We start from the raw sequence: 7,317 nt of genomic DNA, 5'->3' as shown, positions 1-7,317 counted from the left end.
TCTCATTTTAAAGATTTGATTTCCAAATCTCATCCCTCTATTATGTGTGCACAGGTACCTATGTATTATCCCTCAGAGTTTGAGAAACAATGGGAAATACATGATGATCATCCTCAGAACCTTCAGCAAGTACATCGAAGTCAAGATATTATCAAATATTTTGACAATGAAGGATACCCAGTCTCATGGTTTCAAGATCCTATTTCAGGTCATATCTATTTTGATGTTTGCAACATTTGTGACTCCTGTCAACTTGAGAATATTCTTGGTTTTGACTTACCAGATTTATCTTGTAAGAAAAAATCGAAATCAAAGCATGTTGAACCCCGACCTTGCAAACCAGATCTAAATCCACAAGACCCAGATACTGATACCTTTGTCTCTCAAAGAAGTCGGTTTAATGGTTATCAAATTCCTTCTGATTGGATTCCACAAAATTCTCAGACACCTGATTCATATTCAAAAAAGGATCTTCATCCTTATTATCAAAAGTGTCTTGATATTTTGGACAAAGAAGCACAAGAATCCAAAAAGGAATGGACTCTTAAACCATCTTGTAAACCTAAACCATTATTTCCAGTTCCAACTTTTCTGGTTCAAGAATGCTTTATGTTTAGTGAAGCAGATTTTCCCAAGTTGGAAACCTTCCATAAAAATGGTGCTAGACATACTCCAAAAATCCAAAATGCTTCTTCGACAGTTTTACCAAGTGGAGAAACTGTTCGACCAAATCCCACAGAAGATGTTCTAAATTGGCAGACTGAGAACTCTCTTGTTCAAAACACTGCCCTTATATCTATTCATAAGAACATCTCAGAAGGCAAAGATAAGATTGAACAAATTGATACCACTGTATCAACTCACCAATCTCAGGTTTCTCACATGATTGAAGTTTTTGAAAAAAGACTTCAAGAACTTAAGTATATCTTGCCTTCTGATCCATCCACTCTAGCTGATTTTATCCTCAACAAAGAAAAAGAAACAAAGTTTATTCAAAATCAGCTACATGTTCTGAAAACCACAGGACAAGTTCCTACATATGATGTAGGGTCTTCCACACCTCTTTTTAAGGTCGGTCCCATGTATGGTGCAGTACCCCTTCAAAGTTGGCCGACACCTTTCTATTTTGGAGAAGTCACTACTCCATCACCATCTCTTTACTTTTCAACACCACAGTTTGTGGGATTGATATCCTCATTTTTATCTGTGGTGTTGAAAAGTAAAGAGATGGTGATGGAGTAGTGACTGTTAGTCCCACAGACAACCAAGAGGGGGGGGTGAATTGGTTTGATTAAAATCTTAACCAAGTTTATGCACTTTTTCGTTAATGAAAATTTACCTTCCTTTTTAGTAATGATCAACCAAGTAGATTAGAAGACAATAGCAATATTGATCGGAGAAGCAAGTATAGATAAGCAATGAAGATTTTATTAAACAGAAATGTAAAATAGAGAAACAAACCAAGTGTCTACCAAGCTTTACCCAAACTTGAAGACCAAACACAAGGAAGAGCAACTTCTCTTTGATGAAAGTCGATCAACTAGATGTACAATGGAGGGAGCACTTCCTCCTTGCCCTAAGCCTCACTTAGTCAAGCCAAGAAGTTTTACAATCACTCAGAAAACCCTCAACAGAGCTACACTAAAGATCCTTTCACTCACAAAAGAAAAGCTCAACAGAAATTCACACCACTTTAAAACAAATCTGCTTTGGAGACTATTTTCTAGCTAAAATATCTCACTAGATCTTGTAAACAAAGTGTGCAAAAGTCCCTACTTCGTTTAGACCAGTTTTATTTTAAAGGGAACCAGAAATGGGCTTCATCAATGCTTCCAACGGATAGAAGGCAGCTGAAGAGTCAACTAGCCGTTGGGGCTGTCGGACGTCCGACGATCGAATCATCGTCCGAACCAATCGTCCGATGATAGCCAAGTTGAGGTTCGGACGTCCGATAAGTTCTTTGTCGTCCGACAGCACAGCGTCCGACCTTGGGCCGAGAGCTAGCAAGTTATCTTGGAATTTTTCGGACGTCCGATGCGATTGATTAGCGTCCGATGGCAAGCGTCCGATCCTTCCGGACGTCCGATGCTTCTATGTGAGCGTCCGACGGTGCTTCCTTCCTGATGTTCTTCATCCTTTCGGACGTCCGACAGTTTCCTTTCGGCCGTCCGACCTGATTGTCCTGTTTTTGCTTCACATTTTGGTTGTTTTGCTTTTGATGACATATTCGAACCTGATTCTTGGATAGACAAAAACACTTGTTTTTGAAGAAGGTTAGATAAACATTTCAAAGTGCCAAGAATGACACACTTAAAAGACAATATCTTTGATCGGAACAAAACAATGCTTTCTTTGTTCCATCAGGCCTGATCAAAGTATTCACTTTCTTGGACTGTATTTCAAAGAACTTTTGTGATCATCAAAACCAAGAATAACATTCTCCCCCTTTTTGATGATGACAAAACAAAAGTTTGAAATGAAATTTGATGATTGCAATGAAAGCTCCCCCTTTCAAAATAGACAAGAACTCCCCCTGCCATAGTGAATCAAAGAACTTTTGAAAACCTCCCCCTCACTAGACTGCCCAACCGAGTTTAGACAATTATCCAAAAACATGACAATTAAGTAACACACAACCAACATATCACCAATTCAATCCATCAGCAAAATCCAAATTTAATTCCAAATTTAATTAAACCATCAATCAATTCAACATATCCAACATCATCAAATCCTCATCAATCCATTCTCCCCCTTTTTGTCATCACAAAGGACAAGCCAAAAACATCCATCTTATACACAAATACATCTTATCCAAAATGTAAACCAAAAACAATTCATGATAAACATCACCAGAATAAACAATTCATTCCATACACAAACATCACCAGTACTTAAACATCACCAATAACTTCCATCAAGATACTTAGAAACATCACAGAACTTAAACATAAACAAGAATATCCATTATATTACACCACAGTACTTAGATCATCCATCAAAACACACCAAAAGAAACTTAGAATATCCATAACATAACATATTCTAAAAGAGACAAACAAAATGCAAATGTCCTAAATGATGAACTAAGTGGATCCAGGTGTCCTCCGAGAGAGCTGATATTGGTCAAGATCCTCCTCTTCAGTGTCTTCATTATCTTCAGCAGCTTCTACAATTGGTGCCTTGCCTTTGTCTGATGTGGAAGGGCCATGAGGAGTCACAGGAGTTGCTGGATTCGGATCTGGAACTGATGAACCTGGATCAGTGGTTCGAGGTTCTTTGTCATGTGAGACTGCCTCAACCACAGGTGGAGGAAAAAGAAGATTTTTTTTGTCAAGAAAGGCAGTTTGTTGCTCAGAAGACATGGTGAGCATGAGACCATGTTCTAGAAGAATAACATGCTGTTTGAGTTCTTGAAGAAGCTCAAGTACTTCATTACTGGAAGAGGAAGATGCTTTAGTGGCAGACTTCCTAGGGTGAATGGGAGTGAGTGAAATGGGTGAAGGATCATGTGTAGTCTTAGACCTAAGTTCACTAGAAGATGCACCCTTATAAGCCCATAGATTATCTTTGAAAACAAGATTTTTCCTTTCAAAATACCCTTTTGTAAAGGCATAAGAAGATGCTTCTTTAGGACAAACACCTAGAATAGGGACTTTGTTAAACTCAAAAATCTTTTGAAGAAACTTTCCATAAGATAATTTTCTGCGAGAATCAGTGGCATAGCGAAGTAAGAACTTGCACATGACAAAACCAAAATCAATACGTATTTTTTCTTGAAAACAATAAAAGAGGTACAACTCCATTTTGTTTGCATCAGTTCTGTGGCCATCAGTAGGCACAAGCAGGTTTGAAATGATAGAAAAAGCAATTAAATTCACAGGGGCCAGATCATTCAATTTAGCATCAGCAGGTGAGGAAAAACTTCTTTTGAAATAGGTTAACATTTTTGTCCCATCAAAATGATTTGCAGCAGTAGGAAGCTCTTCATAAGAAAAGAAATTAGCAATCTTATCTTTGCATAAACGTTCAATGGTAGTATTTAAAATGGAGTTCACAATTTCAGAGTCAATGATTAAGTCTACCCCATTAACCCTGGAAAATATTTCAGTTGGGTCAGAACCTTTCCTTAGATTGGCAAAAAATTGATGCAACATATCAGGATAGTAGACATTTGGCATAGAAATAAGATGTGACCATTTCTGGAAAGCAAATAGACTCAGAATGGATTCTAAACCTATGGAGCGAAATTCAGAGGGGTTTACAGTTCTTTGAGGGATGACACCCTTCTGGGATATCCAGGAGTATTTGTCTTTCGCAGCATCATCAAAGAATGTAGGAGGAGGAACTGATTTAGGAGGCGGTTGAGAGGAGGTCCCCTGTCCAGATTCAGGCTGAGATGTGGGTTGTGGAGTAGGCCGTGACATTTGACCCTTGATAGCTCCCCTTTTGAAGCGTTTGGATGTCCGTTTGACAGTAGGAAGATCCTCATCCTCATCCCTGAGTGGATGCTTGCGTCCGGCAGTAACTTTTCCTCCCCTTAGATTCACCATTGTTCTAAATGTGTGGAATGGAGGATGCAAATGATGCACACAGCAGTAGGGAAGTGAATCGCACAGAAATTTTGGGACAAAAATACCTTGAACGAGATTTGACAGAGCGGTTATGCAAGAGTAGGGTTGTGAGGAAAATTTGGGGATTTGCGAAATGTTACTCAGTTTGGTGAAATGATCAGGAGAAATGAAACGAAAACGATGGGGAAATGTTTTGGTTGAGTCAATTTGGGAATGGTAGTTACAGAATGGTACGAATTTGAGAGTGAGGGAAGAGAGAGTTTTCGTCCGAGAGGAAATAGGATATGAAGAGACTGAAGCAAATAAGGAAGAAAGTTGATTTAAAACAAATGAGCCGTTGCACTGTCGGACGGCCGAACGAAGTTGTACGTCCGACAGTTGCGTCCGAACAGGCGCAATTCTGGAAAATGGCTGAAGAACATCATCGGACGTCCGTTCATCTTCTTTCGGACGTCCGAAGACTTTGAGAAATATTAGGATGATTTTTCGATTATTCCTAATTTTGATCTTAGATGAATGAACTGATCTAATGGCAGAGCTTTGGTAAATATATCAGCAAATTGATCTTTAGAACAAACATAATTTACACATATTTCACCTTTTTGAACAAGATCACGAATAAAGTGATGCTTTATATCTATGTGCTTTGTCCTAGAATGATGAATAGGATTTTTGGTCAAATTTATAGCACTAGTATTATCACAGAATACAGGCATGCAGTCATACAACAATCCAAAATCATTCAAAGTGTGCTTCATCCACAAATACCCGACATACATATCTATCTTCCTCGAATCCCATGATAAAGATCTTTACACTTATGGCATGTCTGGTTCATAACTTACGCTCAAACGAGCACTTAGACATATTCATTAAATCAGGACCATACACCACTTGGCCCAAGCTCATTCCGCGCAGAGACCACGCGAAGTGGCTCTGATACCAATTGTAACAGCCCCACTTTCCCCTAAGGCGAACCAAAGGGGTGAGCGGACTGCCTGCCCAACTCTCGCCAGGACTCACGATGCAGACTAGAACTATCTATAGCGATCCGGAACTTACGAACGAGCGTAAACGAGTCAAAATGGTAAAATAACCCAAATTTTAAAAAAATAAAATCCGAAGTCGGACATGAATAGTGACCGACCCGACAGAATCCAACCGAAATAGCCAACAACATTCACATCTGAACTTTAGCGTTTACAAATCAAAATGACATACAAAAGTTTTCAAAAGTTAATATAAACACACGGTTTGCCAAATCAAAAGAGAAAACGCCCCAAAAGTACACTTAGGGTTTTAATACATGAGCTATACAAAAGATATGTTCAACTAGCTCAATTTGGCAGCCATTTGTCAAATCCAGACCAAAAGGGTTTATTTTCCTGTAAGGAAAACAAAAGGAACGGAAAGGGGTGAGCTTGCGCTCAATGAGGTACCAAACAGATAGCATTAAAATCATGGCATTTCACATTTAACAAATCAGATACACATGTCAGAGGTAAAGCAAAGGAACCAATGATTCAAATCAGAAGGATACGGGTGGCTCTCAGGAGCCAAATTTCCAGCGCAATACTTGATCCAAACCGGTTGACTCTCCGTCAACGTATATAGAACCAATGCGTCCGTAGACCCCTCTTATCACCGAATTCCGTCCACCAAACACCCCTTTACCGGGCCCGCTCACCTCAAACGAACAAAATGGTAATACTCGAGTATACCCGGAATCAAGGGTCTCAATACCCAAAATCCCCGAACAGACTACCGTGGTTCGTTATCTAATCGTCCAGGCCCTTGCCGGCCCGACTCGAATAACTTAGCCACAGGATTGAGCTCATAGGTCATAGAAATCCGAACAGATGCAGACACAGATAACAGATTCAAATTTTGCATAGTAAATTGGCATATGAACAGACTAGAGAACGAGTGTGATAAAGTACACCCTCGTCTCGAACAAATAAACAGATTGCAGAGCAGAAATCAAGTTAAATAGCAATGGAGGGGAGTGGTACACTCACCGGCTCAACTTCAAAAGTTTTTACTTCAGATTGGCCTTAATCGCCAAGAAACCCTAAAATAATCAAAATAAACCAATTGAAGGTTTCATATCCAAAATCGAGTAAACGGAATGCACAAGTGAGGCTCGACTACACGTCGTACGCCTTGCCCAAAAATACTAATGCAAGGGTGCAAAAACATGATTTTCTTGGAAACAAAAGATAACATGAAGACCTAGGGTCAACAACCCAAAAGCCCTTCATGTCCATCAAAAGGCAAATCCAACTTAAAGAACCAAACGGCCTAGAAAATCGGACAGCATTTCCCCTAAATTTCTTACTTTTCCAGCCATTAAGGCTTCATGATTTCCTCAAATCAGTCCCAAAACCTCACACAAAAGTCATCTCATTTCCCAAAAGCCGTTCACTAGGCTCAAAGCAATACAAGTACAAAAGTTAGCTAGGAAATGACCGGAATAAGAGTAAGCCTTAAAACATGCAAACAAGTACAATGAGACTCGATAACGAATCATAAAGCCATGCCAATCACAACCCCAATAGGGTTTCATATACATATATAAGCATAATAGCAAACCAGAAAATCAGAAAATATAACTCATTTGATCAATCAACAAAAACAGGTTTGGCCTCCGTATGCGGTAATGGCACAAAATGCGCTACGCTTATCGGATGAGGGCGTAAGACCCACCATCTCAAAGCTAAAAGACAGGGATACAACAATGTAG

This window comes from Coffea arabica, chromosome 1e, assembly GCF_036785885.1.
Source record: "Coffea arabica cultivar ET-39 chromosome 1e, Coffea Arabica ET-39 HiFi, whole genome shotgun sequence".
Classification (NCBI taxonomy): domain Eukaryota; kingdom Viridiplantae; phylum Streptophyta; class Magnoliopsida; order Gentianales; family Rubiaceae; genus Coffea; species Coffea arabica.
Note: the sequence above shows the minus strand (reverse complement) of the source record.